Raw genomic sequence first — 13475 nt, forward strand, 5'->3', positions numbered from 1 at the left:
TGAGTTAATTAACAAGTTGCTATTTGATTTAGTACCACTTTTTCTGCATATGGATATACTTTTTTAGCAAAATAATTTTTTAGCTTTCCAAAATAAGATTTTTTATATATATTATACAAAATTGTAGATTGATGGGAGTTTATTTCTATTGTCTAATCTGTTATGTGGTGGATATGTATTTTTTCTATTTTAGCACTATACTGTTTTGATTAATATAGTTTTATTGTTTGAAATAAAGATGAGTTAAGTGTCCAACTTTTTTCTTTCTAAGGCTATTTTTGGATATTTTTCTTTTTTCCTTTATCTCAAATTTACCTTCCAGTGGTTCAAGTTACCCCTAGCAATAGTTGGAGAACTAGACAATGTGAAGCCCCAAGAATATGTTGCTGTTTAGATCGATGAGAATCCAGAGACCATGAAATTTATTCTGTTTGAATTGTGGGATTGTTTAAGCCAGAGCAGATAATCAAGAGCACTGAATATTAAATCTATATCAACCCAATAAAATCATGCATTATAATCTCTGTGCTATCTCACTGACTCCATTAAGGGTTTTGTTTTTCTTTTGAGAAGGAACAATTAAGCTGGGCTCACAGTTCCACTGGCACGTGGGACTATATGCTCAATGTTTAAGCATAATGTTGAAGCAATACTCTTATCTTATCATCAATGTACTAACAGGACAACCCAGTAGTGCTCGAATGTCAACTATAATCACAAGCAAAGCTCTGGGTTCCCCTAGCAAGGAATCAAACATGGGATCTTGTACATGTCTTTCATTTGATTCAATTATTTAACCTAATTCATCCATTCTATGTTGAATTTTTTAAATTTATAATTTAATATATTTATTTTTCTTTTTCTTGGGGGTGGGGAGAGGGTTTGGGTAACACCTGGCGTCACTCAGGGGTTACCTCTGGCTCTGCATCGAAATCACTCATGGCATGCTGGGGGACTCTATGAGATGCTGGAAATCGAACCAGGGTCTGTCCTGTGTTGGTAGCATGCAAGGCAAATGCTCTACAGCTGTGCTATCTCTCCAGCCCCCAAATAATTTAGTATATTTCTATTTAGATAAAAAATTCTTTTGAGGGCTGAAGAGATAGTACAATTGGTAAGGTGATTACTTTGCATGTATCTGACCCAACTTCAATCCCTAGCATCCTATATATTTCCTGAGTCTTGCCAGAAGTGATCCCTGAGTTCAGGGTCAGGAGTAACATCTGAGCACCACATGTGTGGTCCAACAAACCCTCAAAAAAAGAAAATCTCAGAATAGAAAATATAAAGCCTGCTTGGAATATCATTAGAGATTTAAGGGATTACATTGGATTTATACATGATTTTTGTAATATGTACATTTTAACTATAATAAATTATCCAATAGTTACAATGGTATACATTTTCATCTAATTGATACCATTCTTTATTTTCATGATTTGTTTTTAATTTTATTATAACATTTTAAATGAGCTTTGTTATGTTTGTCAATTTCTTATAAAACACTATATTTTGGATCTTATTGTAGAAAGATATTGTTAATTCTCTTCTATTAAAATATATTTTTCTTTGGCCAGAGAGAGAGCACAGTGGCGTTTGCCTTGCAAATAGCTGACCCAGGATCTAAGGTGGTTGGTTCAAATCCCGGTGTCCCATATGGTCCCATGTGACTGCCAGGAGCTATTTCTGAACAGATAGCCAGGAGTGACCCCTGAGCGCCACCAGGTGAGGCCCCCCCCCAATTTTTTTCTCTTTTATTGTATCAATATAAAAATCAAATTAATTAAATTACACAATATTCTTCCTTTTGCATCCCAGATAAACTCCTTTATCATGTATTTATTATTTTTGTTGTGTATTTGAATTCAGTTTACTAATGTTCATTTGACATATTTATATTAACAGCTATTAACATTCTTTAATTCCATTTTTAATTTTGAGTCATATATATCATGTTGATATTCTATTTAAGAAATAATAATTGTTGATTAGGTTGTAAATATGTAGCAATTGAACACTTTCAACATACATATAATTTTATATAATATATGTAAAACAGTATGGAGTTTTACAAAAAATAAAATTAAAACATAAATAGAATATTTCTGATAAATTGTTTCAGTATTCAACCAGAATATGGGTTTCAGAAAGAGTAAAGTAAAATATAATTAGGTAGATAGTAAACTGAAAATAAAATATGGATTTGAATTAAACAAGTTTGTATACTGACATATAGTATAAGAGGGTAACATGCTTGCTTAGCATGTTGTCTTGCAAGATTCAGTCTCCAGCACCATATGTAGTCACTTGGTACCATAAGGAATAAACTTTGAGCACATTTGGAAATAAGCCTAATGAATAAATAAATAAAAATGTCCACAGGAATTTGTGTATATAAGAATTAGACTCTTGGGGCCAGAGCAATAGGTTCTATTTCTGGCATCCTATATGGTCCCCTGAGCTATTTCTAAGTGCATCACCATGTATAACCCCTGAGCATCACTGGTTGTGCCCACCCCAAATAAACAAACAAAAAATTAGACTTTTGCTATAAATTCTACAGTTATTATTTTACTGAAATAAATAATGGGAATTTTTAAAGATTAAATAAAATGAGGAGTTATATAATTAAAATATCCATATTAACTGTGGTCAAGGGATTTAGGGGTAATCTGAATAATAGAATATATTCTCACTTCTATAACTTAGTCTACATTACTGTGGTATTAATAGTCTTTCCCTGATATTACTTAAATAAAAACAGTTACTTTTTCTTTATCTAACATTGAAGCAATATTTCTCAAAGAACTAGAAAACAGATAAATAAATTTAACAGATTCTTTGGCAGTTAGGTATGGCCATGTTACTAAGTTCCAGGAAATGAAATATGTGTGAAAATGACTGGCAGCTAGTACAGGCTTGGCTCATAAAATTACTCCACCTGTGCCCCTTATGCTACTCCAAGAAAATGTAGGAAGCAAACTGTTGAACATGGCAGAGCATACGTAGTGAATAATTTCCAAAATTTTCAACTGTCCAATTTATTACAAAAACAGAAATATTATAGAGATAATGGTCTCACTTCTTCTGCATTAACTAGGTTATGAGAACTAATAAATGACTTTAGCATTTATTTTAAAAATGAGATAAAGGTATTCTTTGATTCTGTTAGAGGAATGTTGCCTCTTATTTAAACATTGTGAGAGATGTAAAGTATTTTAATATTAAATAATACATCCATATAAATACATAATAACAATAAAAATCAGTTAGATTAGTAAAAAAATAAAAAATTATTTTTATAAGCTAATTATTACACATTAATTTTAAATTTATTGACTAATATAGAATCTGAAAATACAGTATTATGTTTGTTTTACACAATATGTGAATTAATACTGAGCAACATATTATTATTAAAAGGGAAATAGCATATTTATCAGTACATAATTTCCATAAATTTTGTATGATCATGTATATCTGTGGAAGAAGAAAAGTGAATGATAGAGAATGATAATAAAATAGAAATGATAATAATTTGGTATTATAAGGTGGGACATAATGTATTTATAGTAACAACTTCTAAATAATTATAAATTTACAGTTGTTATCCTTCTTTACAAATTTGTATATCTTATCACACTTACCATATCACTTTATAATGATTTATAATTCTGAGCATTAGCTGATGTCATCAGAATCATACTAGATAGAATAAAAACACAATCATTTATTCAACATTCCAATAAGTTTGATTCAAACATATATAGATGTATACATACATATATATGCTGCTAAATTAAAACTATTCAATTTATAATTTTCTACTGAAATCACTGATTACTAACAAAAACCATAATAGCAGTTTCTCTTTAATGTGATACTATATCCCACTGATGGTGGGAAAGTTGCCTGCTCCAACCTTTATGGAAAAAGATTCGGAGGTTCTCAAGTAATTCAAAATTGAGCTTTCATATAACCCAGAAAAGCCACTTTTGAGTATCTATTCCTAGGACCAAAAAACATTCATCCAAAAGGATGTATGCATATCACTATTCATTGCAGCAATCTGCACAATAGCTAATAATTGGAATCAAACTAAATGTACAACAATAGCTGAGTGGATCAGAAGGATGTGGTACATTATATGCAATGGAATACTACATAGATTTAAGATGATGCAATCACACAATTTGATGTAATATGGATGGACCTGGATGACATTATTTTAAATTAATTAAACCAGAAGAAAACGAATAAATACAGAATGATATCACTTATATGTGGTAATTAGAATATCTGCATGAAGAAATGCAATGGTCTAAATGGGAGTTGCCTCAAACACCCTTGGCCCAGAGTATAGCAAGGAGAAGGAACTAAATCAAGTGGTAGAGGAGATAACAAATATAAAAAGATGGGTGCCAGGGGGCAAATGTTCTCAGGTGCATTAATGTGTTAAAAGGGACAGAACAAAATATCCAAGCCAAAAGCAAAAACAATGGAATAAAGAGACCAAAATGTTAACAACCTCATTTTAAAATGGGCCTATGATACTAACAGATTGGGAGAAAAGGGCTGGTGAGTTATGGGATACACTTGGGGAATATTGGTGGAGATAGGTTTACCCTGCTAGTGGAATTGGCCCTGATTCATTGTTTATCTGAAGCCCAACTATGAAGGACTTTGTAAATAACAATGGTTTCAACAAAATAAAATTAAAATTAAAAAATTAAAAACTGTGCTCGCTTTGGCAGCACATATACTAAAATTAGAACGATACAGAGAAGATTAGCATGGCCCCTGCGCAAGGATGACATGCAAATTCGTGAAGCATTCCATATTTAAAAAAAAAATTAAAAACTATATATTTGAATTAATGAGTAGGATTTCCTAATGACATGAATTTTCATTATTATTTTACTAAATTTTAAGTTTCATTTTAGTATTTTTTGAAATTACATCTATTATTTTATAATTTTATTAGTTGAGCACCTTTAACTTAAAATTGTTAATGAATACTTATAATTTTTTGAATTTTTATTTTTAAAAACTATATTTAAATATTTTATTGTATTAAAGTAACACCTTTACTATCTAAATACACGATTGTTACAGCTTAAGACTGTTGATAAAAAGCTCCTAGAATGAATTGTAATGAATTTGTAAGCTTTCATTTAAAAAAACAGAAAAAAACAAGACCATGAGGCTGGAGCTATAGCACAACAGTAGGCATTTGCCTTGCACGTGTCCAACCAGACAGACCTGGTTCAATTCCTAGCATCCCATATGGTCCCTTGAGCCTGCCAGGAGTGATTTTTGTGCTCGTAGCTTGAGCATCACCAGGTGTGAGCCCCCCAAAACAAAACAAAACAAACAAAAAAACCTGAATAAAACTTTAGTGCTCTCATATAGCTATAACTCACGTAGCTATAACTTGATATACCGTATTTAGATATTATTACTAAAATACTGATTAAAATATACATGTTCATGTGTGATTTTGCTATATATTTTTATAATCACAACTTTGATCAGACTTGATATCAAGAAACATTGAGATTTAATAAGAACATTGATGATATATTTTATTATCAGGAAATTTTGGTACAACAAAAAATTAAATAATTTATGAATTTAAGTAATAAATATTATAAACTTCACAAGTTAAATTACATATAAATATACATCTATTTAAATGAATTTTTTATATTTGAATTAATGCTTGATTATATATACTAAATCATATAAATGATATACATATATTTTAATATTTCTAACATATTTTTATTATAAAATTTAAGAGACCACTCTATCATGTTTAGAAGTTACCCCTGGCTCTACAATTCGGAATTACACCTGACAGTGCTTGCAGGACCATATGGGAAGAGGTAACCCTGGCTGGGTTTATTCAAAGCAAACACTCCACATGCTGTACTATTGCACTGGTTCCTTTATAATTTTTTATCTAATAACATTTTTTGATATTCAAGAAACTTTTTAGTTAAAATTTCAAAAATATTTGTTACATTTTCTATATAAAGCCTTTTAAAGCTTTATAGTTTTTTTATAATTTTATTAAAGCACCATGATTTAAAAATTATTCATAGTTGAATTTTAGAAATACCATGTTCCAGCACCGAACCCACTAATTGTGTTAAATTCTCCTTACCAATGATTTTTAATTTTTTTAATTTTTATTGTGTTAAAGAGAATTACAAATCTTTCACAATAATATTTAAGGTACAATTTTTTTAAAGGAATCATCATGAATACACAATTAGAAGTCATTTTTTATTGAGCGTCAGTCACACTATGTCCAATAACCATTCCTTTGCCAGTGGATATTTCCCACCATGAATATATCCTGTATCCCTTCACCTCCTACGCTCTCCCTACAACCTGCCTTTATGGCAGATATCTTTCTTTTCCCTTTCTTTTCCTCTAGCTCTCTCTTTTCCTTTTTTAATCCTTATAGGCAGGCACTGTAGTCTGCAATATAGTTTCTGAAATTTCATTCTTATCACTTTACCTCCTTTTAGCAACGCAGATTTAGTCCAGTAATCATTCCAACTATCATTGTCATAGTGTTCCCTTCTTTGCCCTAACTGCACTAACTTGCTCTTGTGGCAAGCGTCCTGACAAGTATCAGTCCTCCTGGCCGTCATCTTTATTGTTTTCAGGTATTCTTACCACTTTATATTTTTATTATCCGTTTTAATAATTCACAAATTAGTGAGATCATTCTATGTCTAACCCCCTTTGTTCTGATACTTTTCACTCAACACAATAATATCCATATCCATCCATATATAAGCAGAGTTTATTACTTCATTTTTCCTAAAAATAATGTAATATTCCATTGTGTAGATGTAGCAGTTTCTTTATTTACTCAGCTGTGTTAGGCAATTGAGTTATTTTCAAATTCTAGATACCGTGAATAGTGCTGCAATAAACATCAGAGTGAAGATGCTTTTACTGCATTGTGCTTTTGGACTCTAGAATATATTACCTGAAGATTTATTACTGGGTAACACATGAAAGCTCAATATCTAGTATTTTGAGAAATGTACCTATTTATTTTCAATAAGGCTGGACCAGTTGATATTTCTACCATCAGTGAATGAGAAACTCTTTCTCTGCACATCTGCTTCAGCACTGGATGTTCTCGTTCTTTGTGATGTGTGCCAGTAACAATAGTATGGGATGACATTTCATTGCTGATGTAATTTGCATCTTATTGATAATTAATGATGTGGAATAATCATATATGTCTTTTTACCATTAGTATTTTTATATAAATTGATATATAAATATTCAAATCTTTCTGATGTCTTTTTGTCCTGGTATTTTGTTTCTAATTTGACCATTTGACCAGTTTTTAAAATTGTTATTTATTTATAAATTGTTATTTATTTGTAATTATCAAATTTACATCTAGATCTATAATCACTATATCACTAACACTACTCTGTAGCTTTATAGAACTACTTTGAATTGTTGCTATTTTAAACCTTCAAGTATTTTCTAGATTCTAGATTCTTAAATTATACATCCCTCAACCTTATACTATATTTTCTACTTTATAATTTATACTCTGAAGTATTTAGTAAAAGTTCTTAACTATATTTTTCTTTATCTTCATCATCTTCAGTAATCTTTTTTTATCCTGCTACAAGAGTTAAAAAGAAACAAACACATGTGGTTATTTATTTTAAAAGGCTAAGATTTGGGGCCAGAGAGATAGCCCAGCGGTATGGTGTTTGCCTTGCAAGCAACTGACCCAGGACCAAAGGTGATTCAAATCCTGGCATCCTATATGGTCCCCTGTGCCTACCATGAGCGATTTCTGAGCACAGAGCTAGGAGTAACCCCTGAGCACCGCTGGTTGTGACTCAAAAATTTAAAAAAAAAGACTAATGTTTTCAGATACTCGTAATATTAATTTGAATAAATATTACCCTATAATATGTTTGATATTGTTTTTTTTGCATGTGACTGACCAGTTGTCCCAACCTCACTTGTTGAAGAGGCTTTGCTTGCTCTGTTTTGTGTTTCTTGCCTCCTTTACCAAAGATTAATTCATTGTATGTCTGGGGTCATTCTGCTCATTCTCTGAATACTCAAGTTTATTACATTGATCTGAGTTTCTTTCTTTATTCCAGTGCCATGCTGTTTTAATGATTATTTGTTTGTAGTACAATTTAAAGTTGGGAAAATTGATCTTGTCCATTATTTTATTTACTGAATTTTGCCTTAGCTATTCTTGAGTATATATTGTTCTAAATGAATTTCAGGAGTGTTTGATCTTCTTCTTTGAATACCAGAAGTAGGACTGCATTAAATAAATGCTTTGGGGAGCATTACCATTTCAGCGATGTCAGTACTCCAATCCATGAGCAGGGTATATGTCTCCATTTTCTTGTGTCCTCTCTTATTTCTTGAAGCCCTGATTTATATTTTACTTCTATAGGTACTTCACTTCTTTAGTAATGTGTACTCCAAGGTATTTGAATTTCTATGGTGCTATTGTGAATGAGAATTTTTAATGCATATTTCTTCCCTATCATTTTTTGTGTAAAAGAAAGTCATTACTATTGATAGTTAATTTTATAGCCTGCCAAGTTTTTATACAGATATATTGTTTATAGAAGCTTTGGTATAGTTGTAACGGTTTTGTAAATATAGTATAATGTGATTTACAAACAGTATGTTCTTGATTTCTTCCTACCTGGATGCCCGTTATATCTTTATTCTTGCCTAATTGCTATGTTAATTACTTTCAGAACTATTTTGAATAAGATTGGCAAGAAGGGGCAGCCTTGCCTTGTGCCAGATCTTAGGGGAAAGGCTTTCAGTTTTTCTCCATTGAGAATAATACTTTTCATGGGCATGTGGTAAATGCCCTTGATTATTTTGAGGAAAGTTCATGCCACTACGTCAAAAAACTTGTATCTACTATTAAATATCTACTATTACGTGTAGATATTTAAAAAGGAGAAGTAGAAATGAGAATGAGTAAATGAGGTGTTCAAAAGAAAATGTGGGATTTTTTAAAAGGCAGAGAGAGCCCTGTTACAAAGCCAGCATGAATGTAAGAAAGTCATTATCTCAAGAGTAGAGATATGCACTACATGTGCAGTAAATTTCTCTAAATGTTAAATGTCCCTTAGATATTCTGTCTAAAGTTTTAAATAAAAAAACTAAGTATTGTATCCAATTCTATATTTACTATTTTCTATATGTACATTTTTGTATTTAATATTTTTTGTAAAATTTCAGGAATTTTCAATTTAATATTTGGTTTGAGGCAATACCAGTGATGTTCAGGGTTTACTTTTGACTCTGTGGTCAGAGTACACTACTGGGTTTAATTAGGATTGCTATATTCCTTATCTCCTGAACTATCTGTTTTTAGCCCCAGACATTTCAGAATTTAATGCTTACTTGAGGGCTTTAGTGGAAGAAAGTTTACATTGGTTTTGGAATTTTGTTTGCATAAAACTTACTATGAAACTTATGTATTCTTGAAATTGAAATATTAGATTCTTGAAACATAACATTGGAAAATATACTTGACTTGCTTGTGCAGCTCTGTTACTGTCCTTGGCACTGTAAACATCCTAAATCACAACCAAATATGATTCCTTAGTTAGGATTCAGTACTGAGCACAGCCAAATGTGGTCCAAAAGAAGTGGAAAGGAGAAATACTGACTTTCAATACTTCTGTAATTATTCTTACTTCTTTTATTTTAACCAGTAATTCTTAAATAAATATTTTGTTACAAAACCCGCTTTCTTCCTTCATAAAATCCTCCAGTCTGATGCCAAGTTAAGGTCCTCATTGCCTTCTTAAATAAGAAGATTGCATCTCTGCATCACTTCACAATAAAACAAAATATAAATTGTGTAATATGGAAGTTGAGGTACTTATCTTAAGCAAACTAGCCAATACAAATTTTATTCACTGTATTTACAAATATAATTCTCTGAATACTAGCATGAATGGCCCCTGAGTAGTAAGCTATTAACAGTCAAGTGTGGTCACAAATATAAGAAAAAATTAAATTCAAACTTCATGACATTCTTTAGTACCCAGTTATCCATAATGTCCATCATTTAGAAAACCTTAATAGATTTATTTTTATCAGCAGCTCCTATTATTTTCACAAAAAGAAACTTATTACAAAAGTCATATCCTAAGTATTCTAATTTTTTGCCACTATCCATCCTTTACAAAAATTATTTCAATTTAGAGGCTAACTCAATATCTCTTTAAAAACTTAAACTCCTGTTGATTGCTTTTTTCTCTTTCTCTTTTACATGAAATCTTTTTTCTATGAGAAAGAACCACTTAATAACACATGAGTACGTAAATGATATCACAATTATAAGTATTTTTCCCAAAATATTATTCAGCTCTTTCTCCTTGGATTTAAACCCATTTTTAGAAAAATTATCATTTTATAACTTTGCTTGTGTACATGCACTTATTTAGAACACTTTCAACTTGCTTTTGTTTTTGGGCAGATATTTGATTGCCATTGTAATTTCCTCAGTAGTGGTGGGGGTGTTTAGATATGCTATGTCCTCCTTATTCAATCGTAGAAGGTTACAGTAGCCCAAAAATGTATCCATTTCTTCCAGATTCTCATGTTTAGTGGCATAAAGTTTCTCAAAATAATCTCTGATTACCCTTTGAATCTCTGCAATATCTGTAGTGAACTCCTCTTTTTGTTTCTGATACGGGTTATCATGTTTCTTTCTTTTTGAGTTACTAGTCTTTTTATTTTGGTTCTTACTCTTCTTATATTATAGTTACCATTCTGTGGATGCATGTTTCATTTACATGCCTATTGTTTCTAACAGATTTCTACAGTTCACCCTCAATGCTCTTTAGCATCTGCTATCTTCACTTCAGTTCTGAGTTTAAATATTGTTCCATATGCATTCTTCAAGGTTTATTGATTCTGTTCTCTAGAGAATGCCTATACTTCGAGTAAAGAATTTGAAAATATGGAAAATAGTAAAATAAATTCCTGGTTTTGGGCCAAAGTTCAGTTATGGAACTGTAGTTGTTTATACAGTGTAGCCTGGAAGCAAAGTTATGTAATAGAGAAAAATAAATGTAAGCATCGCAGCAGCAGATTAATAAAGGACGTTTTGAATCTTAATTTTAATCATTTTATTTGACACAGGAAAACAATATTTGAAGTCAAGGTTTGCAATTTAAATATGAATTATGCAAACACTACTTATAATATTAGTAATTTAAATAAAATAATGAAATGATAAGGTAAATTCAAAATTTGAAGAGACACTTAAATTATAGTTTTTGGGGGTTTTTTATATTTACAGAAATTAATGACTTTGAAAATTATATCAAATAAAGGCATTTAATGTTCATATTTTAGAACCTTCAATAATTAGTGTCAAAATTTCTAAAAAGTCTTATATTTAGTTCAGAATTTTACACTAAGGCTATAAATATATCTAAGAATATTCCTGAGTTCAAAACCAATCTAAAATAAACTAATGAATGCCCATAAGAATCTAAAATTCAAGATGCTTAAAATTTTAGTGTCAACTTTTTACAAAAGTAATGTCTTCTTACAATTTAAGTATATTTATTATTGGAATCTGTGGAAAAGTCATATTACTTACTTTCATATCTTTATTATATAACACACACTTGTTAGCACATTTGTCTAAATTAAGTAATTCTGCAATGAATCTCTGACCTTACAATTAGTTTCAGTTTCTTAATGTCTAAATATATTTTCATATACCCTTTAAATTATTTTTATTTTATAATATTTATTTTACTCATCTTTCAGTGACTACTATAAGCCTTACCTCTAAAATGCATCTTCAGTTTGGCTACAGTTACATATTACAATTGAAAAATCCTATTTGATTTATCATTCTCTTCCAATAAACTTCTTAAAACATTCACCTTATCTTTGATGTTAAGCATCAATTTTGATCAACAATCTGAATCATTATTCTGAAGAATAAATTTGTTGATAACTTCTTGCACTTGCTACATGTTTTTTTTTCTAAAACAATCTGCTACTGTTCATACTGAACTGCTGAATAAATGCATGAATAAATTTTCTAAATATATTCTTAAGATATATTTAAGGAAAGTTAACTAGCTACTCAAAGCCCAAAAATATAAAAGCAATTGTGAAACTGAAGAAGTAAACTGCACTGAAACATTTGCCCCAGGGAAATTTATCAATACTTGCAGTTAGTAATCTTTTATTCAATTGTCTAGAGACAACGAACTCACATCTTGGAACTTCACAGTATGTAGTAATATGAGAAACTAGTTAACATATAAAAAGTTTAAAATTTTCCCACTTTTTTGAGAAATTATAAATGAGAACAAAACGTATCTATTAAGTAAATATAAGCAAAAGTTATTGCTTTATGCTATGCTTTTCTAAGTTTAAAGTTTCAACAAAAACTATTATACCATGAAATACTCATTTGAAACAACATTATAATTTTGATCATCTAAATTAATATGATTAGGCAATATAAATAGTTTATATTAAATTGCCAGTATATGTAGACTGTATGCACCAAAATTATCTTTTCAAGAGTGTATGTAACAGGAATACAAAGCTCTGCTAAGCTAAAACTTAAAAGGAAAGACTGCTGCTATATTACCTCTTTTTGTTTGTTTGTATTTTTGGTCCACAACCTGTGGTGCTCAGGGGTTACTCCTGGCTCTGCAATTAGAAATCTCTCCTGGCAGGCTCGGGGGAACATATCGGATGCTGGGAGTCAAACCCTGGCTTGTCCTGGGTTGGCCATGTGCAAGGAAAAACGCCCTACAGCTGTGGTATCTCTCTGGTCCAATAGCATAATACTTCATTAAAAAAAAAACAGCTGAAAGATGAATAACTTAAAGCAGTTTAAAAATTTAATAGAGGTTCATAGAAATGATACAGCATATCAAGTTTTTGTTTTGTACATGGGGGACCTGGATTTTAGCCCTATCATTCATGTAGTCCGTAGAGTTTAGCCAGTAGTTATCTCTAAAATCAGGACACCTTAGCACATCCCAATGTGAACCAAAATTGTCATCTCTAAATGAATAAATGTAATATTTAAGGAAAAATGAAACTAAGGGTCTCTAACACACATGACAAGTCCACTCATCAAAACAAAAACTAAAAAAAATTGAACAAGAAATGAAATATCACGAGAAGGTTCTAAGTTGAATTTTAATAAGAAAGTTTACATATTCATAATATAAAGTTTCAAGATTTTACATTTTGAATAAACATATAATTAAACATGAGAGTTACAATTATAATTATATACAGTTCTTCCAAACAGAAAGAAATTCTATGGTGATATGTAAGCTTTACTATTAGTGTTATGACTTTGATTAGCTAAAACAACATTGTATAAGTTCTGGGTACACTATTAAATATAAATAAAATATTAAAGATTAAACCAG

At 30.5% G+C, this 13475-nt stretch overlaps 1 non-coding gene across 1 annotated transcript; it reads left to right on the plus strand.

Annotated features, from left to right (window-relative positions):
* Positions 1-4738: 4738 nt before the first annotated feature.
* On the plus strand, positions 4739-4845 carry LOC126032969 (U6 spliceosomal RNA). The gene has a single exon (XR_007504127.1). It is a non-coding gene; the product is annotated as a U6 spliceosomal RNA (small nuclear RNA).
* The last annotated feature ends 8630 nt before the right edge of the window (positions 4846-13475 follow it).

The sequence above is a fragment of the Suncus etruscus genome, chromosome 16, assembly GCF_024139225.1.
Source record: "Suncus etruscus isolate mSunEtr1 chromosome 16, mSunEtr1.pri.cur, whole genome shotgun sequence".
Lineage (NCBI taxonomy): Eukaryota > Metazoa > Chordata > Mammalia > Eulipotyphla > Soricidae > Suncus > Suncus etruscus.